This window comes from Papaver somniferum, unplaced genomic scaffold, assembly GCF_003573695.1.
Source record: "Papaver somniferum cultivar HN1 unplaced genomic scaffold, ASM357369v1 unplaced-scaffold_132, whole genome shotgun sequence".
In the NCBI taxonomy this organism is placed as follows: Eukaryota; Viridiplantae; Streptophyta; class Magnoliopsida; order Ranunculales; family Papaveraceae; genus Papaver; species Papaver somniferum.
This window is the reverse complement of record NW_020622381.1, coordinates 8,116,427-8,140,654: the sequence shown is the minus strand read 5'-3', so window position 1 is coordinate 8,140,654 and position 24,228 is coordinate 8,116,427.

Genomic DNA, 24,228 nt, shown 5'->3' with positions numbered 1-24,228 from the left:
TTTTCCATCCAAATCCGGTTAGCTGAGAAGATCATAATTTGAGTTATCTCCCCTGGAGAAGATCATAATTTGAGTTACCTCCCCTAAGAGCATCCAACTGTACGAAGCAGCTGACTCAGCTAACCGGGTTTGGATGGAAAAAGTGACGAGAGGAGGTTTTACTAATATTTGTTCTGTAGGGGAGGTAACTCAAATTATGATCTTCTTCAGGGAAGGTAACGCAAATTACCCCATAAAACTATTACCAACAATTGGTGGTAATATGACCTGATAGAACCTCGTGAAAATATACCTCACTGAATAAAGAATACATATGCAACTACCACCACCTGTGCGGGAGATTCTCTTGCAGGATATAGAATTCAATTCATTGTCTAATGTAATGTAACTGCTTTGACACAACTTGAAATCTTGAATGAAAATCAAACCCAGATTACATTTTTGTGGTAGGACTATGTAACAAAAAAATATATTTATTTTTTCACAACATTGTATCTTTACAAGGGATGGATGATTTTAAGCTCACAACATATTTTGCTGCAAAATACATAGACATGAGATATAGAGTGCTGGCATATGAATCATGGTTGCTTACGTTCCGGGACACTATTATTTCCCATCTCCTAGCTAGATCATCAAGATTGCAAGGACATCATATTTGTATATTGGAATAAGAATCTTCAAGGCTCTTCTATCTTTGTCATAGCAAGAAATCCCAAGGATGTCAAAGTTAAGATTAAACTCTGGAACAAAGAGGTTTATGGAAATATCAAGACATAACCGGAAAAGGCCAGAAAGCATCTGAACTAGTTATACATGAATTACTTCATCATGGATAGAGGACAGATCATCAGAGAAGCAAGAGCGCAACTTAACTACGGGCACGACACTGAAGAAAAATTCTACAAAACAAATAGCAGAGATCGGATAATCAAGTTAGGAGGAAGAGATATGTTTTTTCTTTTACAGAATCACCAAAAATAGAATAAGAATGGATATAATTGAAATAATACAAAATCTTGCTGAAATTTCGATTATTGACAAAATTAAGGTGAAAAACTACTTTAACAAACATTTCACCTTTACGGCTATTCTTGAATCTAATAACATCTACCAAGATATCATCAATCTCATACTTACCATCATCACCCAGCAGGAAAATATCACTCTCAATACCATACCTGATCAAACTTGAAATGAAAAACATCGATTGTTCAACCTGAAGGGAGACAAAGCCTTTGGTCCTACTCCTAATTTATTCTGAGCCAATTGGGACATTGTTGGAAATGACAGTCAAGATAGTGAGAAACTTCTGTAGTTCTGGTTTTGATTCAGGAAATTAATTTCACCTTTCTTTCCTTGATAATGTAAATTGGTAACACGATCTCTCATGCTCATTTCATAACAATTTCCTTGTACAATACCAGTTTCAAAATTATTTCAAAACTTCTGACTCAAAGAATGAAATCCATTCTACAAAAAAAAATTATCCCCTTACAAGTTAGTCTTTCTTCCCGGAAGACAAATAGCTGATAATGTGGCTATTACTCATGAAATGATCCACTATATGAGAACAAAAGGTGAAGCGAAATCATGGGAATAAAATTTGATATGGCAAAGGCTTTTGATAGAGTGGACTAGAAATTACTCATATCAATCATAGGGAAATTAGGATTCAATGAAAGTGGTGCAACTTAATACATCAATGCATCTCCACCATTAATCTAGCAGTCCTTGGTAAATGGTGTTCCTGGTGAATCTACTGACAGGGGAGATTTTTCCGTTCAATCTCTATATTAGGAAAAAATAAACAACAAATACATGAATGCTATTTTTAGAGCATTGCTCAGTTGATCCCACCAAGCGTTGGTACGTCAAGTTTGGTTGTCATATTTTAGCTCCAAATTCGAAATTGTTTGATTAGATTACTAGAGTCAGCTTTAGGAACGTTAAAAATTTGAGACAAACTCATGTTATTCTGAAGAACCTAAAGACGTATCTACACCAATGTACACATCATTCTTCTGTTCGAGGTTGGTAATACAAACTTGACTTGTTTTTATCTAGGTTGCTTTCGAGTTGTTTATATAGAAAACGTAACATATGAAGTATATTAGATGTATCTAGTATTGGTGATTTGATCTTTGTATTATGATTAAAGTGTCAGGGAAGTATATACTAGTTGTTTCATGCAACTTTAGTATATTGGATTACGAAGTATGTTGTTTATCTTTTGAACTTCGTAATCACGACATAACATTATTTGGTAATTTGTCACTAGTCTAGTGTGTTGAACTTTGGATTGATTTCATGCCTAGAAAACTATGTTTAATTACATGAGTTTGAGGAAGCAGACTTGCGAAACTTGTTTCGTAGTTAAAAGTAATCAAAGGATTTGTTTTAGAACTGATCCCTTAAACAAGGATTTATTATAGGACCAAGGATCTATATCAAGAACGATCCCTACCTATAAATCTATAGTAGGACGGATCCCTTACTTGGGGATCTATTGCAGGATCGATCCCTAATAGGTTAACCAGTTATAAAACGTATTCCTGATTTGTCTATTACTTTAAGGTTTGATAAATATCAGAATATGTTTTTGGTTAACATGGAAACTTCATTGATATCAGAATAATATTTTGAACATGTGGTAAGCTCTTATTACTTAGTGTTCAAGTATTTTCCTTGGTACTCGGAATGAGATCCCAAACCGATCTCTTTTGATATTACCTGTCTTTAATTTCCCAGTAATTGGTGCATATCTTTGGATAAATATATTAGAAAAGCATACTTGTATGCTAGATAATATTGAGTTTTCATCGTGAGAGATTTCAGTATATTAGTTGGACAATGGTTGGAATTTAGTGAAAACCGAATTTGATACTTATTGCAATCTTTTGGTATTTTCGGTTTTGGAAATTCCTTGGTATCTAAACTACTTCGGTCATTATAAATGATAAAGTTTGTTATTCTTACAAACCTTTCACATAGCACACAGAACCCTGTGTTTAGTGCGAGGAAAGCCCACTAGTAGTGTTCTCGTAATACTCTCTCGAAGAGGAAAGTAATCTAATTAGGTGAAACCTCTTATGTGCGCTTGATTTGAAGACTTCTTTGGGATCAAGAAGCTTTTAATAATATTGTTTATGGGAAACTAAGTCATATTGTTATTTTAGTTTTCGATTATTTAACGGTAAAGTTAGATCTTGATTGCATCTAGTTTATTTATTCTGTGATTCTTCTCTTCTGATATAAGATAACTCAAACTAGATCAAGGTTAGAGATTTTGGATATGATCTTTATTAATATTGATTGAAAATTTGAAGATAAGATTTGTGATGATCCATTGTTAACAGACTCCGTTCTGTGCATGATTGATCACAACATAATAAAGTTGTTTGTGCAGGTACATTGAAGACTGAAGATTTAAAAGACTTTAAGATTTTCTTATTGGTATTATGATCTTTGTGATTATACTTCGTGCACACCTAGATTGACTGGGATCTGAAAAGTTGGTTTATCTTTGATAGATTTTCATAACTTGTTGATAGATCGACGATCTATCATTTGGTGGTTCTCTTCATAATTTGAGTCTGATAAATTGCGAACTAAGGTTTGATTATTTCAATCTTGGTTGATCTAAACCAATACAAAGGATTTTATATTGATTAACCGGAAGAGCCTTTAGAACTCAACAACATCTCTGATTAACTTATTGATCTAGGACACTGATAGAGCGGTTACCGAAAACAAATTATCCCTTTACTGTTTCAGAATACAATCCAAATGAGTTGAGTACTAGAATTCTTCATAGCGGGTAAAACAACTTAAGATAGTGTACTATATTAGGATCACGTGCTTAGACTAGATTGGTAGTAGGCGCGGGGATACTGAAAGAACCGAGTAACTTGGAGTTAGTTTACTTCGTCTCGACTATACGAAGTTGGTAGTAGTCTTTTCATAGCAGTTTAATTCTGAGAGTATCCAAAACTGAACTAGGTCCCGAGGTTTTTCTGCATTTGAAGTTTCCTCGTTAACAAAATATTGTTGTGTGATTTTAATTTACATTCCACATTGTATTTATTGTTCTAGTTATAATAAAGTAATTGTGATGTACGTTAATCCAACACTTGGATTGATCCTAATAGTTAGGTCGGTTTCGATACATATTCTATATACCCAGTATCACCTTGTTGAAAAGTAATTTCATTGAAAGTACTTGTATGGGTTAGATTACACAAGGCGTGTACTCTTAATTAAGTTATCGAAAATATTGTGGTGTACTTGGAATCCTCGTCATTTCAGATACCAAAAGTTCTGACTGAAATATGATTTGGAAAATGGATACTTCCCCCTCTATTTAGTTTTTCTTTTAAAAATATTCTTAGGCATTCTCCCAATAAATACCATGATTGTTTATCCTTCACTTACTGATCCTCCATGAAGTCCCTTCAAATATGGGGCCATGATACACATGTTCATGAGTTGTCCCTTTGCCTCTAACGTATGGAAAAAATTTATAGAAAATAACAACATCGAGTCTGGTGTTTTGGGGTAAAAACTGATTCTGCTGGAAATGGTAAATTTGAGTGTGCCGCCGAGAAACGAATCTAAATCCTAAACAAATGCACTGCACGGGAGTACTTTAGATTCGAGAGATCAATCTGTACAATCCTGGCCTAAACCAAGAAATGGTCGTCCAGTCTTGCTTCGATCACAAAATGAAGGAAAAGGGTTGATCTTAGGGAGGGAAGCGAATAAGGTGTTTGAGATCAGAATGGTTAACTCTGAAGGTGTGGCTATTTATGACTTATATCAGAATCTAGAACTTGCTTTCGGAATGTAAGCTATAAGTTCTTGGTGTTTTCTGGATACTTGTGTTGATAACCAAAACTCTGTTGTTGGTTGAAATAGGTTGAAAACCTATTTATATCAGTCATAGTTGCACACACCCTGATCTCATAGGAACTGGGAATAGTTGAGTGATGGAGGAGTGGGATCGTGCAGGATGGTGAAAACCACGTTTCCACTATGAGGGGAAGACTGGGTGGTTTCGTCCCACTACTTCTCTATCATCACTAACTTCCCGCCTTTCCAGATACTTTCTTGTAATGGGCGTGTTGCACGCCGCACGCTGTAGACTGCCAGACCAATACCCTGATGAGCATCCCCCAGTTTGTGACATGTTTGATGTCTCGAGTATTTTCGTGGAAAACATGAAGCAAGTTGCTGAGTGGGTCTTGCTTGCAAGACCTAATTATATTCTGACCAATCACGCGTAAGCTAGGCGGCAGGTACTCATGTGTGATGAGTCAAGTCATGAGATTTTCCGCAAAGAATAGCATGTAACGCTATTAGGTTAAATAACTAAGTCATTTGTGAAACCAATATTTATGAAATATCGTATGTATTCGATGCATGTAAAGCATCGTTTTTAAGCAAGCAACTCAAAATAATCGATGCATGTGACGCATCGTTGTATTGAGCCTGTCTTGGTTGGTCGCGGAAACTAGTGTCTCAAAAGGAGCATGACCAACCATTTTCAAGAAGCTGCTGGGAGCTATTTATGCATGCCAAAGGTAGGTCGGTCGATCCCTATAGGAGAGTGACGACTGGTAGCCATTTTGACATCCTATTGGTCGGTCCAAGTTAAATCTAGACCGGATAAATTGGCTAGCCAAGTTGGATGGTTGAGATGATTTGCGGCAGTTATTGGTTGCCGCTAATTTATTTAAGACTTCTACAAGAAGTGCGCACAACCATCTTTGGGCGTTCGTTTAGGAGCAGATGGGAAGGCCACGTCTTGGCCGATTGTTCCTTATGGAAGAGGGGTGGCCAGTGATCATGGCCACATCTTGTTGAACGCCTAGAGTAGGAGTTTAGCCGGCTAATTCGTCCAGCGAAGTCGGGCAGTCGAGATGATTTGCGGCAGTTAGTGGCTGCCATTGATTTAATTTAGGTTTTAAAGGTCGTGTGGCCAACCCATTTTGGGCCAACGTTCTTTGGTGTTGGCGGCATGTTGTGGATTATTCGACGAGCCAGCGCTATTGTTTGGCCGCTAGTGAGTGTATTCACGTCTTGTCCGTTGATCAGAATTGAATCTAGGCCGACCAATTCGGCTGGCGAAGTTGGACGACCGAGATCGTTTTGCGGCAGTAATGTAACGCTACTTAATAAAAATTAGGGTTTTGTAAGTCGCGCGACCAACTAGCTTTGGGCAATCATTTAGTGGCTCTGTTGGCGAGTTGGAAGGATTCTGATTGGCCAAGGCGTTAGTGGGCCCGCCGGTGTGTATGGTGCTGCTTGTCTGACCGTGTTAAGAAGTGGCTAGACTTGATAAATCGAGTGGCCAAAACGTTCGGCCGTGATCGTTTTAAGACTGACATGGGCAGCTTATATTAAATTCCTTAAGGAATTAGGTGTGTCGACCAGCCAACTTCCAACTTTATTTAAAAGTGTGTGTGGTGCATTTAAAGTGATCTGATTGGTCGATGGGAAAGGGGGGGGATGGAAAGCGGCAACATGGAGTGTGGCCGATCGGCCATGGGCGGCACCTGCTGGAGCAGATTGGCCGGCCAAGTGGCGTGGCCACGCCTCCCTTTGCTGCTGCTTTTACTTGTCCCAGTTCCTCTTTATTTCTTGTTTTCTACTTTTGGTAGAATTTTGCTCCTACTAGTCCATCGCGGATTAATTTCCTAGCTTACCTAGGTTTGGTCTCGACCAATAGGGTTCGAGATATTGCATAGGGCGCAAAAAACCTAATTTTTGCAAATTAATTAGGTTAAAATTTGAATTTTGCGAGCTGTCACAAAACTGGTCAAATTTAGTGAATTTTGTGCGTTGACACAAAATTCTTAATTTTATTCTTAGAGAGCAGTCAGCGCGTCTTCTGACTGACTACTTTCATGCAGACCTTAATCTTGATACTTCGGGAAATTCATCCTACTCAGCTGCGAGTGAACACTAATTGTCATGTCATATCAATATTAAGGGTTCAGCCAGGGAACATAGCATAGGAAAATACTCAATAAGCCATACATTAATGAATAATGCAGGCGAGAGAATAATAAAATTTATACAATGTTTGGGATTGTTGCTACATGCACCATTCTGAATAAATTTTATATACATATACTGAATTGCTCAATACATATGCAAGTAAAGAGACCTAGGCATTCATAATTTTCAAAGGCTCTATTTTCTTTGCAGAATGACCACACATTAAATACAAGATTTCACAATTTTAGCCCTGAACTAAAAACCACCATCAACATCTGGAAACCACAGTATTCTCATGGAGTGGTTCAATTCTTGGTTTAGTAACACCTTCAATAGAAGACATGAAAACTCGACACTGGCTCGTGCTTGCTAGTTTATTTTAAAGTAATATGTGGCTATAAATATTGTCTTAGATGTTAATCTCACTGTGAAAAGCATTAAGCAACACATATGCTACTATAATAGAGTTATCAAAAACCAACGAAACATTCTTAGTTGGAAATATGGTGCTTCTAAAGGCTTTGCATTGAGTCAAATATTTAAAGCTTTCTCAGGTGATCATTGAAGGTGATAATCTCAAAATAGTTAATGGTGTCGATGGCCATTTGTTTACGTTCCAATAGGAAGATCAATGTTTATCATTTGATTGCCAAATTATTTTTAAGAGTATGTACACTTGATATGCTTCTTTTCAAAGAAAGTGTTGCAACCAGGTAGCTCATAAGCTTGCCAAAGCTGCTAAAGCTAATACCAGGTCCCAAGTTTAGCAGGATGAGCCACTTACTATGATATGTGAGCTCTTGAATCAGGATGAACCACTTAATATGATATGTGAGTTCTTGAATCAGGATATAAATGAAACTATATATAACTGTTTATGGATTAACGGAATTTCTTATTATTTTTGCTCAAAATAAAGAATACAAATTTTTTTTGGAAAAACTAATAAAGCTTTCCATGTTTTCGTATAATGGGGATATGTTATTTACCAGTACTTGTGTACATTGGTCGGTATCCAACAATTCCAACCTATTTGAAGACATTTCACATAAGAAGCAATAAATTTTATTTTATTTCTTTAATTCTCCGAATACGATTAAGGTCGTTTTTTAATTATATTTGGTAAAATCAATTATTTTTTTTAATTTCATATTTGATCCAACAAATTGACGGACCATTTTAAAATTGATTGGATCGGTCGGTAGGCAGGGACATTTTATTTTTATTTTATTTTTTTGAAGGTACAGTTTTGTTTACAAACATTTTTTTTGTTGTTGAAATCTGCAGAAACTCACTTTAGACGAGTCCAAAATTTGTTTTTATTTATTTTTATTTTCTTGACAACTATGTTAGAATACGGGCATCCAATTCAAAACCAATTGACAATGAGTGGAGAGGCTCTAAGGATTATAAATCGCATGATCTTAGATTGCCCAAAAAATGTGGGACTAATAATCTCAACAAACTATACAAACCATCCATAAGGGTTGCTAAACCAAAAATGATTGATGTGCCATGGATTTATCATGCGGGATATCTCGTGTGAAAATGAGGTGACCCCCACTTTTTCAAATCAAACACCCTCTTAATCCAATTATAAAATCGGACCCCTTACAACAGGTTGATCTCTTTATGGGATTAATTATGGGATAACCCACGCTGAGTAGAGTAGAGAATCGTTATTACCAAATTTCACGGAAATTTATAGTCCGATACATATCCAGCATAGAAAATTATTTGTTTTATACAAATTCGGTGATCTCAAATGAATTTAAAATTTTCCATTTTCTTTATTATCATTATTTATTTATTTTGGTAAAAGATAGATTAAAACTAAGAAAACAGGGTTACATTATTAGGGATTTCATAGCTTATCTAGCCATATAATTGCCATTTTCCTCTCCTATCTTGTTGTTCATACATGGATGATGTTCTTTTTTTTTACTAAAAAAAGGGTAATATACTAAGAAAAAATCAGAGTTACCACAAATATCGGGATGATGTTTTGATTGGCTGTACGCTTATACATTAAGTTAAAAGGCTATAATCTATAACAAGTTATTAATATAATTTTTTTTGTCTCTATGGAATACATAGCTCCATGTCCAACCCTGATCTCATACCGGATCATTCTTACGTACATAAAGTGACGAGCCGCCTACGATTACTTTGAGACTTTGTGTTTTTCAATTGGTTTTACCTAAATACCACCCACACATTCCCTAAATATCACCCACAGACAAAAAACAGAATAATTGTTGACCAAATTTAAGTGGATGATAAAAACGTATCATATTCTCAAACAATCATCTAACACCACTACAACTATCACCTATAATGGCTGCAGCGGACGCCGCCGTCACCACCACCACCACCTTCAATTTAACATCGTTAAGATATTAATCTTAAATCTTATTAAGAATTCAAGATTAGTTTCAATCTTAAGTACAATTTTATTTTGGAGATAAAAAGGTTTTTATTTTATATGAGATAGATAGATTAGGTTTCAATTTTTATTAGAGACAAATTAAGTTTTAGGTCTTACCCGCGATATCAATTTCGAAAACTAATATGTAAGCTCGCAGAAAGAAAGAAAGAAAGAAAAAAAAAAAAAAAAACTATTGTGTTCCCCAAAATCAATTTGAATCCACCATAGAGAACAAATGTTAGTGGCTTCCAATTTGATATGTCATAAATATGGACACTTTATAGCTAAATCTATGCAAATGTTATATCCAATATTATAATGAGGGGTGGTGGTGCGGTGGCTGGTAGTGATAATGGTAATAACGGGTGTTTCTGTATGTTGGTACAGGGAAGAAGGTGAGTTATTATTACTTACTCTTGATTAGGTCTATAACTATTGTTTTTTTAGTTTGTAGGTGGTATTTACGAAAAATGTGGGTGATATTTAGGTAAAACCTTTCAAGTTAAGCTGACTAGAGGTACTTTGTAACCGTGTGCCCATATTTCCTTTTCGATTTCTGGAGTTTCAGAATAAACGCCATTCATTCAAAAAATTGGGAAGAATATTTTTTTTGGTGATATAATAATCAACAATGTCGGAATTCCCTCTAATATAATCTATTATCCTCTAATAAACATGATTTAATTAGTGTTTTCCTTTAATCTTGCAGATTAATTTTTCATTAATCAAAAGGTCTTCCCTTTTAGTTTAAAATTAACAGCAAGATATAACTCCAGAGGTCCAAGCTTATAGCTCAATGGTTTCCCAGTAACAGTAAAGAGGAAGTTAGGGATTCAATCACCACCGTAAAGGTCTGTAATAGTGTAGTCGTATTGTTGGGTTATGGCGGGTTGGGTTTGGTAATGGGGCCAATCTGACTAGCTAGATTCGGGTAGGGGTTTGGGTCCGACTTTCGTGTATCAAAAAAAAAAAATCAACTGCAAAGAAACGAAAGACGAACTTTTCTTTTTTAGTTTGTACAATAAATAAATTACATTGTATATGTAATATTGCTCTCCCCTCTCTCGCATTTCTTGTTCTTCAACAAAAACACCACAAACAACTCTTCCTATGCTCAGATCTACTTCGTTTTGAGCTGATCTGAGCATGTTTCTTTACTTTTCTTGCTTTCTAGGTTAGTTAGTTACTTCAGTTTAGTTGTTTTCATGTTTAGTACTTATCTACAACATGATGCTATTATGGTTGTTTTGTCTCTTCTTTGAAGGTTTATCTATGCTTTAATGCCGGTTCTTGGTTATTAGTTTAGGATTTAAGATGAATATAAATGCTCTCCAACAACGAAACCTTCATTTTTGTTGTCTCCGACGACGAAATCTTCATCATTAATTTATCCGACGATAACATCTTCATCGGTGATTTTTTTTATGACGGAATCTTCATCCCTAGTTACAAAAGATTTAAAAAAACCACTCCTATTTTTAGGAGCACATCTTTCTAAATAACAAAACAAACATAACGGTTTGAATCCTCATCCCGAAGAACCGTTGTGTAGAACAATGGATTGCTTATCATCTATCCGACCAGAAGATCCTTGGTAAAAAAAATTCCCCCTTTATGGAGCGAAGTTTAGTGGCCTTTGAGAGTGATGGTCAGTCCTAAACGGTCGGGCTTGGCAGTGGGGCCAGGTGTCCCCACCTAGGGGATGGTGGGCTCACCATCCCGCTTTGCCTAATATAAAAAGAAACAAAAAATGAAAAAAAATAATTATAATTCTGAGAAGTACCATTTTCCTTCAATTTAATCGGATCTTACCCATATTTAAATTTGTGTTATTACGATAATCTTTCTTTTTCTCTTGTCGGATTTTTTGGTATTGTACTTTTACAATATAATTTTGTTTCTTTGAGTTTTTTATTTTCGATCTTAAATTCTTGGTAATTTGAATTATCATTAATAAAAAGATTCATGATTATATAAAATTAAAAAAAAAAAAAAGAACAAAAGAAAACCACATTATACGTGACAATAGATGGTAATTGGCCCCATGCATGTCAAAAAGAAAGAAAAGAAGAATGGTAGTTTGTATTCATGAATAATATGAGCTATATTAGGAGTTACTATTAAAGATAAGATAAGCTAAAGCAGGAGGACTGGAGGATGATGAAGAACAGTATAAAACAAGATTGATCAACCTAATTATTGATTTGAGGAGTATTAAAAATGGTTAAATATTAAATTGCAGTACCACTGTTATCTGCTTGTTCTTTGCCATATCTTTACTTCAACTATTTAGACGTAGTCGTTATGCAACAAACTTGTTTTTTTCCTTTAAAATATAGACGGCCAAAATGTGCAAAACATGACTCATAATTTAACGTTATACATCTAAGAAAGATATCTTTTCTTTTCTAAAAAAAAATGCATTCGTGTGAACATATTTGGACATGTTTTTTTTTAGTCTCAGCGAAAAATGGATACTCCAAATAAAAAGCTAGAAAGAAAAGATATCAAAAAAAGAACAGTTAACCTACCGTAAAACATCCGGCTAATTGTGTGGAATAATGCTTAAAAAAATGTTATCAAAATGTTCCCTAAGACAAATTGTGAAGGAAGTAGTTCGGTAATCTCGTTGGTGTGAATATTATGTATAGCTAGGGATGGTTGGTACGTAGATAGCTAGACCTTCTCATCATTCATCGGTGCAGTTGCGTAATCTCATTCTCATTCGATGAATCAAGCGATTGTGAATTTGTGACCATCTAACCATTTTATAGATACTTAAACAAAATTTGATTCGATTATTATAAACCTAATTAAAACGAGTTCAACCTTACATAGTTTTAAATTTTAAATTTGAAACTAAAATACAATTATTTTAGTTCTACGTTAAAACATCCTTGATAGTACTCGATCAAAGTCTAACTAAATGAAAACGAAAGACAAAGAAATATCACCTTAATATTTTTGCTGGCACCACACAAATGTATGAATACTATATTGATTTCTTAACCAATTTTGCACTCAAATTTAGAGAGACATTGCCTCAATGAATTTGTTGACAATGACATACGTGATTTGCATTAAAACAATTGACTAGCATTATTACAATTTGTTCCCAAAAGAGTACCTTACATTTTATGTTTAGACACTTCAGTACGTTTAGAGACTTACTTCACACCGAGTTATAATTTGTTGGCAAATTTGTGTATATACTGCAATAAAACAAACAGAGAAGAAGAGAGACGCAAACCCAATTATACGAAATCAAAGTCGAGGCAAGGATTATATCCTCTAGCCTTAAAACAGATTCACCCCGCACTGGTGCTTACGGATTATCGATGTCTGTCTCCCAGGATACAACGACTTTCTTCTCGATGTAGTACCACTTCAAACTTCGAGAAACGGCAAATCAAAACTTTAGTGATGAACTCTCTTCATTGACAAGACTTAATCTCTAATCAATGCAAACGAATGGATACTAGTTTTCTGATTGATCTTCTAACCTAATTCTGCAGGGTATATATAGATGCTAATGGTACCTCTTCGCCGAATCATCGTGTTGCTTCATGGAGGGTTGTGTCTGTATACGGAATAGATATATTAATTAGGTTTCACGGTAACTAACTTTTCCTAACTGGACCAAACACTATAAGTCCCAAACCATATGTATACAACCCGTTTCCAAATCCAATATACAAAGGATTTTCTATTCACTTGTCACATCAAATACAATTTTCCAACATAATTATTCATGCACTTGGTGTGTTGCAAAACTTAGCAGCCATCTGGATATCTGCATATTTTTGCAACGGCCACTAAATTTGTTGGGTATCTTTTTGGCAAATATGAACAAGATTAATTTCTCAACTAATCATCCATAAACATATAATTTGATTTTGGAATCTCTTAATGTTAGGTAGTGTTCTCAATCATAAAACCTCCGACAATGTGCTACTGCTGCCCATTCCATCTTCATTCTCTCCTCTGGTATTTTAACTACTTTCTGTATATTTATTAAACTCATATTAATTTTTAGGGAAATTTTGAGTTTGGTGTCTATAAAATGGTATGCCTTTGTGTTTGGTGTCTAACTTTGTCCAAATTTCAGCTTGGTGCCCAGTCAAAAAATTGACTTTATTTGACCACGTTGACCATCCAATAGGCCGTTAAAAAAAGCAAAATGACGAACTAAAATCTTGGTTTTGCTTTATTTACTAACTCTACCAGGACGGTATCAGCTTTGTCCGCACGTTCATGGATGGCTGAGAATTAAAAGCACCGGCAGTTTTCTTTCTTTATCCATACTTCAAAGCTAGGATCTCTCAATTTCATCCACTGTTAAATTGAAAAGCATTATTTTAAGCACTTCGGATTTATTTCTTTCTCAGTGCAATTTTCGTTTTGTAGTAGTGAAGTACTAAAATTAGTTGATGGTATAACACCTACACCTGGATTCGAAGTTTGGAGATTTGTGTTTCTTTTTCTTCCTGCTGTTTTTAGATTCTGCTGTTAGGTTTGTTGTTGTAATGATAGACCTAGTTATTAGATAAGCTCTAAGAAGAGAAGCTACTGGTAAGATTGACATTATCATTGTATGTACATTTCTCATCATCCTCCACGTGTATGGAAAGAGACACGTGGAAGGCATGTGAAGCGAGACATCGAAACATGATAGCAGGCATTTCATCAGAAGATGTCATCGGTCAGCAGATCTGACGGTCAGGGACAGAGGACCACATAGGTATGATGGCACAGAGGAGCACCAGATAATATCCCTTGGGTATTAACTGCACCCAATCCCGAGGAAGATCCCAGATCAACGGCCGAGAGGAAGTTTGGCTGACACAGATATGACCAGACAAAGAGACACTTGTCTGACACGAGCAGACATCCATCTGCCCGCATTAAATACCAAAGAGATATACACGTGTCGATCAGCTCGTGGAAGAAGCGAGGATAACCCTTCGTTTTCAAGCTCAGGCCGCGGCATATACCGAAGACCTCTGCGTAATAGGCACAAAGCACAAGAAGATAAGATTACAACGACACTTCAGAGATGGGACCCACGTTCTCTCCCTATAAATACCCCTCTCCAATAAGAGAGAAGGGGCAGACCATTTTGGAGAGCAATTAGAGGAGAATATAGGAGAGAGAAATAGGAAGAGTAAGTAATCCATTTACTTCCGCAGATCCATGTATATTCTAAAGTCATTCGACTATCTTTGTAACCATTCAATACATAGTGAAACACCAAACCCCGTGGACGTAGGCCTTAGTGCCGAACCACGTAAATCTGTCTCATTTACATTTCTGCATCTTACATTCTGCATTAAACTTCGTATGCATTATATTTATACTTGTTTCATGATTTATTTCCTTGCACGAGCATTATTTATGATAATATTCGACTAGACAATGACAAGCCCGAAGACTTTGAGTCGATGAATCGATATAATCATCCCATTACGTATACGATGTACGATTCTAGAATTATTGTTTGTGAACACTTGTTTGTGAACACTTGGGTGGCCTCGTGATTTATGTGTTCACAATCATCTCTCTGTGGACCAAAATCATACCTATAGCTTCCTTTGCTCAATTTTGTTTCTTCTAATCGAACAGCTAGGGATTTTAATGGTAATGCTGGTGGTAGTGGTGGTGGTTTAATGATAGTGGTGGAATGGTGGTGGTGGTGATTTAATGGTAGTGGTGGTTTAACCTTGACCGCCAGATTGTTTTTATATATGTCACATGCGGGTCATGAGCCTAATCATCTGACGGCTGTTAATTAATCAATTATTATACAAAATCAAATTATAGACGGTCAACCGGTCATCCGTTAAGTCAACTATTAACTCCGGACCCACTAGGCACCTAACTCAAAGTTGGACAAAGTTGGGCACCAAAATCAAAGATTACCATTTCACAGGCACCGAACTCAAAATATCCCTATTTTTATATTTATTTTTGCGAATTATATCAAGTTTCTTTGTTGTTAATATATAAAGGTGAACCTAGCTAACAATCTTAGCTAAGTAATTCACATCATGTTTGTGTCCGTGTGCATGTTTTTGATGCCATTGACCAACGCCGTAGCAACGGTGGGTAAACGTTTTAATATTAAGTAGGCTTAAAATTATTACAACAAACAGGGGTCAATTCTTTATTTTATTTTATTTTTGCAATTTGGCATAGGCCCGTCCTGTCCGTGGAAGCGTAACCATCGAGCCTACTCTCCTGAGCAAACTCGGCCTATTCCCCACAACAAACATAAAAGTATTTACATAAAAGGCGTATTTCATAAGATCTACAAACTCGTGAGCGGAGACTCGATCCGCTAACCTTCTATTTGAGAGTCGGGCTCCTGATCAACTGGCCCAACCCCTGGTAGTTCTGTTGTTTTCATATTTTTTTTTGTTGCTTTTACTATTTTGGTTTGTGTTAGGGAACGAAGCCAGAAACTGACGTAAAGAAAACAAAATTTTGGTAGGAGGTGCAAAAAAAAAACAAAAATAGGCTTAGAAGCCCAAAATCTTGGAAACGGTAGGTTTAGGAGCCGGTTAGGTTAGGTGTGCTTTAAACTAGTTTCGTCCCCGAGTCTAACTTGAATTTTTCTTTATCATATCTGATTTAGGGTTATTTGTGTTTTTCTTGCCGTAAACATTTCAATAAAAATTATTTTTGGCGAACAGAAAAATAAAAGAGTAGGCTAGTTGAATATTCAATCCAGAACATAAACCATCTTATATAATACACATCTAATTTTTTTGAAACTGAAAGATTGAATTGATTAAACTTCAACGTTTACATAACTGGCATCCTCTTTCAATTGAACAAGAATGTTGCTAGGAGGAGCTAATATCACAAGGTATTGAAAGGGTGAAACGGAACGTGAAGCGTTTTTCATTTTTAGGAAGCGATGCGTATATCGAAGCGTGAAGCGTCGCTTCATGGTTGATGTTTGAAGCGGATGTTCTGTTATAAATAAATTAATCGCAACTAGTAATTATAAATTTATTAGGAAGATAATATCTATATAAATTTTATATAAGTCTAATTATTATCAGAAACAAAGCGTGTGTACATCAATTTAACCTTCTCCAGGCGAGTGGGAGGTGGGGTGTTTTTGATTCCCCCTTAAAACATTCATAATTTTCTTTAAAAGCTTTAAAAATTTGGCGGGAAAAGAGTTCACTAGTCAAAAAGCGCACTTCACATAACCGCTTCGGAGCGAAATGCTGAAATTTGAAGCGAAGCGTATGCTCTGAAGCGTGAAGTTTACGCTTCATGAAAAATGCGCTTCGCATGACCGTTTCAGAGCGAAATACTGAAATTTGAAGCGAAGCGTGAAGCGTGCGCTTTTAAAAACCATGATATTTAAACATTGCTCAATTTATCCACTCTTGTTAATTTTGATAGAATATTTGCTACTTTATTTTCCTCTTTAAGCACATAACTTCATCTCCAAGAGTTAAAAGTTCTAAATAAACTTTTTTATGTCTAAGATTATATTACGAATTCTCCAATCTATGTTGAAGCAATCTTTATTCACCGTGTCCATCAACAGCTTTAAGTCCAGATCAAATTCGACTTCCACCAGATTTAACTTCTTTGCCCCTTGTGTTGTCTCCCATAAGCCTTTATATTCAGCTTGCTCTAGACTCGTCGTATCTGCTAAGTAGATGCATTTGATATTCGGTGTGTACTCGCAAAATCACGAAAGATTATACCAATGCCGCCCGTTTTGTTAATATTTAGAAAGGATCCCTCTGAATTAATTTTAAATGACCCCTTGGAGGGGGAAACCAATGAAGATTAGCTTTAGATTGTATAGTATTAGATCTTGATAGAGGATGCGATAAATTTCAAACTTTGTTATATCTTTCCTGCATTTTTGTATAATGTTTTTTGTTGCTGAGTTGTTTTCTTTAAAAAACCTTGTTACATATTTCTGACCAGATGCACCAAGACATAATTGTTATCTTGCAGACTTCCTCTTTTTATATTCGAGCTAGTAACTTACCAAACCAGCCACAAAACCAATCCACTATATTGCTACTGTTTGAGTATGTAATCCAAAAGTAGTAAACCTAACCACCTTAGGTAGAGAACACGCTAGAATGCAGTGAGAAGAATATTCAACTACTTGCGCATAAAATTGACACCTAGAATCTCCATCCTGAATTACGTGAAGCATCTTGTCTCGTGTTGGCAATATATCCTTAACACATTTCCATAGGAATTGATTGATCCTTGGAAGCAATGGAACTTCCAAAGTCTTTTAAAAATACCTTGCATTCTTTGACCCACAAAACTATTCATGTTCTTTGCCTCATACATTTTCATGTAGGATGGTTTAACTGGGGGAAAAAAATCATTTTTCTCGAGAGTCCAGAGCTAATGATGTATTCTGATATTAAGAATTAGCCTTGCAGTTGAAGCTTCAAATAAAGAGAAAATAAGATTAGTGTTCCAACCTCTAGTACCTGATGAGAATAATTGGTGAACATAAGTATAGTTTTGATAATAAGTGGCACCAACTTTAGGTACAAGGGGAGTATCCAGTTCCATAATCCACCTGTACTTCCAAATCATAATCTTTTTGCCAATTACCAATACTCCAGCAGCCATATTTTTTGACAAAGGATAAATCAAAGCTTATGGTTCTCCATGAACATGTAGAAATACCATTTGCTTGAATATTAAAAACTATATCATCCGGGAAAATTGCTTGAAGTGATCTAGCACATATTGAAGAATTAGTGCATAGCTTCCATGCAGATATTTGGCAAACAAAACTCTATTAAACAAGTGAATATCTCTGGAGATTAAACCTCCTTCCTCTTTGGGTTTATTAACATTTCTTCAAGCAATAAATTCCTTTCCTTTATTAATCTTTTTATTCCTCCAGAATTTTTGTTGAGTAGAGTTTATCTTGCTTATGGTGGCATCTGGAAGTTTGAAACTGATCATATCGTGGACTGGGATAGCATTGGTGACATTTCTAATCATGACTGATCTTGCAGCTTCAGACATATTTATGCATCTTCATCTTGATAGTCTAGTCTCCATTTTATCTATGAGAGTAGAAAAAGGAATCTTTTTGTTTCTTCCCACAAAGAATGGTGAACCAAAATACTTTTCTTCACTGATATCAAGTTGTCTTGCTTGAAGATGCCACTAATATCTTGACAACAAGATGAATCCATGTTCAGACTAAATTAAACATCTGATTTGTGAAGGTTTATTTGCTAGCTAGAGCAAGCATTGCAATCTTTTATCACCTTAAGAAGCTTATTAGTTTGTGGAAAATTGGTTTTACAGAAAAGAAGGAAATCGTCTGTAAACAGTAAATGGTTGATTTTAGGAGCATATCTAGAAATCTTCATACATGTTAACTGATTCATGTTTTCATAATCATTTAATTGCCTTGAGAAGGATTTCATGGCTAGGATGAATAAATAACGGGATAGGGGATCCCCTTGCCTTATTCCCCTTGTGGGTTTCAAAGATTTTGTTGGAGTTCCGTTAACCATAATCTCTACTTGAGTTGTGCTGATGCATTGTAGAATAAGTTGAAATTTGTTTTTCACAAAAACCAAATTTCCTTAGTAATTCAATGAGAAACACCCACTCCAGTCTCTCGAATGCCTTCAACATGTCTATCTTTAGGGCTAGATGACCCGTCCTACCACCTTTTTTTCCATAGCTTTGACTAATTCTTGAACCATGCAAATATTTTTTTTCGTTATTAACCTACCAGGAACTATGCAGACTGCATGAGGGATATAATGTTAATCATGTGTTTTTTAAGCATGCGAGCAATAATCTTCGAGATCAACTTATAAACTGTATTACATAGAGCAATTGGCCGAAAATCTTCTGCTTTATGTGTTGTAGTAGTTTTTGGGATCAAAGCGACCCAGTACTGTTGATTTTCTTGAGAAAAAAATCCAGAATTTTAGAATGCTTTTATCATCTTGCAGACATCATCTTTCACCACATGCCATTGTGATTGGTAAAAACCCGGTGGAAATCCGTCCGGACCCGGTGAAGTCCAAGGTCCCATGAACATTAAATCTCCCAATCCATTGGAATAACAATCAACTCTTCATTATCTTGGTCAGAGATATAACTTGGGATATGTTGAAGAAAATAGTAATTGTCACCTGGATTTGAAGTTGAACTCATCTTCTGAAAGTGTGAGACTAGAAGTTCTTTAATGGAGTTTTTATCTTGACACCAAGTGTCGTCTGGTGCTTGTTGAGAGTCTATTATATTCCTGACTCTTCTTTGATTTCCCCTTATGTGGAAGTATTTTGATTTTTCTGTCCATATCATCCATATATCATTATAGAAGTGATCTCATGATTTCTGCATGTTGGAACTTGCTTGTAGCTCATTTAGAGAATCAATCTATTTTTTAACTCAAAAGTGTTATTGCCTTCCACATCAGTAGTTTGCAAGTGAGATAACTCTTGTTGAAGGCTTGTGACTACTGAACGTGGCAAAAAATGCTTTTGCTCCATTTAGATAAAATGTGACTAGTATTTGACAATTTATCAGGCAAAATAAAAGCTGCGGATCATGTAAACGACAGTTCAAGAGACTCTAAGTTTACTTTTTATCGCTAAAAAAGTCTATATACACAATAGAGTGTCGCCTGAAGGTGAAATTCCCTTAATCGAACTATGGAAACGGATGTTGTCGACAAAGTAACTAATTTTTTATCAGTTACAATTTTATTTATAGGTGTCTACTATAGGGAAAACAAACTTTCTCAACAAATATTTTATACTTATTGTCCCAAAAATCCTCAAAACTGTATCATTCACGAACTATCAGATAGTCATATGATTTTTGTGCTAGATGCATCATTTTAACCACCCCTCCTTTCGGGTATACGGTTTTTGGGATGGTGCGGATAGTACCATTAATTCCCTAGTCATTGATTTTCGGCTTTTAACAAGTTTTTGCAAAAACCAACAAGTAGTACGGTAGTTCTCGTTGAAAGGTTAGGGTTCTTATTCTGTAATTACCTAAAGATTCTTGAATGAAATATTTAGGAAGTACTTTAGGGACAAGTGTTTTTTATGCTATAAGAAATAAGTCTAAATTGACTTCAACCCTTCCACCGAAACTTACACCGACAGAACCAAATGGCGGGTCCCAATCCTGTTCGCACCTATCCCGATGCTGAAAACGCACAATATTGTCCGTTTGATTTATGTGAAAGGACAAATTGTCCCACATCGCTATAATCCGCTTAATTAACTTAAATATAATATGAAAGGGCCGCTCCACTCATTGCCAAATTGGCTTTGATTTGGATGCCCATAATCTAACATGGTATCAGAGCTAAGCCCCAGACCCAGACCTACGTACGCCGGGTATAGGCCGAGTTACTGGCCGAAGTGTTTAACCGATTTTGTCACTTGTACACCCGGGGTGTAGACCAGTGCCGCTACTGGCCGAGGTGTTACCCCTGATTTAGTCACTCACCTGTGTATACCTGTTACCGATGAACTTGTAACTCGTACGTAGGTCGACGTGTGAGGCCCAGTGACTGGACTTACACGTGAAGGGGCGTGCAAAAGGACAAATAATCCCACATCACTATAATCCGCTTAATTAACTTAAATATAATATGGAGAGACCGCTCCACTCATTATCAATTGGCTTTGAATTGGATGCCCATATCCTAACAATTTTCTTTCGCGATAAATCGAAGTGAAAACTTCGGTGTCTCCAGCATGAGTGATCCTACAAGGACAAATTGTTGACTGGTGTAGCAGAACAGTATACCAGAGAGAATTAATTACTAGTAATTAAGTCTCAACTAACAATAATAGAGATTATTATCTATTTTATCAAACAATTAAAGATGGACGGCTCTTTATTATTACTATAATTTTATCTTGTTCACAGATGTATAGAGATGTCATTGGGAGACCCATCCCAGATAGTGTGCCCTGTACTTATATCATTTTTAAAACCCCAACCAAAACGAACATTATCTGCTTATTCAATGATGAGTCAGTGAAATAGATAACCTTTTCAGATGGAAATTTAAGGATGACGGGCATGAAATCTCCATGAGAGAAGAAGGGAAAAAAAAAGAAGAATGAAACCGTATATCCAAGTTATTATTAACCAAAAACACAAAACAAGGCCTGAAACAAAATAATGAAGTAGTGTTTAGCAGTCAACCTTCTTTTTATTTATTTTTTAGTGTCAACTTTCGGTGGTTGACACTAACAGTCATGGTTTGGTCCCATGAAACCCATCCTCACATCATGTATTCATGTGTTTACTCACATGAGGAAAAAGTGGAAGATTTTTTTATTTTTTTTTCATTTAGTAAAATATTTTTTAATTTTCTTTTTGTAATTATATGGAAGCAAAATGTAGCTCAATTTCTAAGCAAGTTTCCATCTTTTGACACGTCCCGTGACCAGAGAAAAATACTATCATCATTAGTGCAAAACAAAGTTAGGATAAGTTAGTCTGTGTTAGTGGTGGTTAGGATTTGTCCAGATAAAAATAAATCAAGGGTTGTGGTTCTTCTGACCATCCCCTGCAACTCGCACGCGTGGCATTAATTCCAATATTATGAATGAAAAATGAATACTCAAGTCAAGATATGGATTTTCAAAAATTATAACAGGGAGGTTCGAACTCATGACCTATTGTGTCATAAGAGTGGCCTCTAACCAGTGTTCCACCTTGGTTGGAATCAATAGAAAAGATAAATCAACGGCGGTGGTTTGTTCAACTTAAATATCATAATTGCTTTATTAATCAGTGTTTCACTAATTGCACATAATAAATAATCTATTCATTATAAAGTGTTTTATTAATATGTGTTTCATTAATTGCTCATAATAAATGACTAATCATTTTTTAATTATAAATGTTTTTTTAATTAATTATAATATGTATTTATATTAATAAGTAATTTTGATAAATAATATCAATAGACATTTTTGGCGACAATGAGTAGTAAAAGAGGTGGAGGCCGAAAGATTAGTGGTGGTTAAGGGCGGCGCCAAGCACAATTATATTTATTTTTGTTCTTTTATCATAAAATGGGATACGAAGTCCATTTTTCACATGTATCCAACTTGCCAAGAGTTTTTTCTCCCTCTTTCCTCAAAATCCTGGCTTCGCCCCTGGTTTGTGGTGGAAGAAGTAGTGACGGTGAGTGCTGGTGAGTAGTGATGGACAATATTAATTTTATGTTGTCGTTACAACATCGATAACATCGTAGTGTGGAAGATGTGGTTGGTTGTTTTTAACACTTTTGATAAAGGAAGGTACCATATATTTCCGGGATGATATCATACAAGAAAATATTTTCATGATCGTAGTTGGATCACCCAAATGGTACCCCTGTTATCTTTGGTACTATATCGTATAAATCATGATTTTTTAATGTTAAAATAAAATTGATTGCAATACAAAAAAGAATATATACACGGAAAAAAAATGATGAAACCAATCAATTAACGACATTTTGTTCAATCTAAACCTCATACATGGCATTTGTGATTGAAAATTAGAATTGCATCCAACAACCTACATGGGGTGGACGACAGTGATGGTGGCAGTGGTGGAGTCAAAAATTAACATTGAGGAGGCCTATTTTTTTTATAAAAAAGAAACATGTAAACTTTGGTGGACTAAACCATAAATATATATATGGCCAAAGTACTATTTATAAAATAAACTAAAAAAATCTTGTAGTTATTAAAAATTTAAGGGATTAGAGCCAGGTTAGTCAACCCTTGGCTCTGCCACTAGGTGGTGGTGGATAAAAAAAATGGATTCATATGGTTTTATGGTGGTGGCGGGTATTGATGAACAAAAACATATTATGCTAATTTTGTAATGCCACAAAATATGTAACGTTATATTATAAAGTATAAAACGTGGTTGATCATTCTAATGTTAAAATAAACTCGATAAAACACATGTCCATTTTAAAAAATTGGTGCAATCAATTGCCATGTTATGTAATAACTAAACGAACGACACGAATCAAGATCAGAACATATGAAATTATTTATTATCGATTTGTCTATGTAAAGAGTGGTCAGGATTTGTCCTTGGCAAAGATAAATTTATCGCTGGGGTTTGCTTAACTTAACCATTTTTAAATACTTTATTAATTAGTGTGTCACTGATTGTTCATAATGTTTAATTAAATTTCTATTATAAATGTCCCTTTAATAATCTAACATAAATACATAATTTTATTAATAAATAATTGTACTAAAAGCTATATTAATTCTAATGGTGGTAGTGGAAGTAGGGTTAGTATAAACAGTGGCGGGTGTTTGTGAATGGTGGAGGCGGTAACATTACTATTGGTGGAAGAAATAGTGGCAGTGGATGGTTTTTATGGTGGTGGGTGTTGGTAATAGTAGTGGATAATAATAGTTTTTGCTTTTTAGTGAGTTTTATTGACCTAGTAAAAAAACATCTTCACAAAACATGCAACATTGTATTGTGAAAGACGTAATTGTTTGTTTTTAGCACCATTGATAAGGACAAATATAAAATATTTCGAGGATGATACCGGAACGTATAAGACAATATGATCATGACTGTTGGATCACCGAAACGGTATCCGTATTATATAGAGGCAATTGGTGTGCCCGCTTAAGAGAACATTATCGCTCTCTCAAGTACTATTACATTTTTTTTCCTGAAAGACCATCAATGTCGAGTTGTTTCGCGACAACTACCTACAAAGAGAACAACTTTTTGAAAATATTTGTTTGTTCATCAAAATC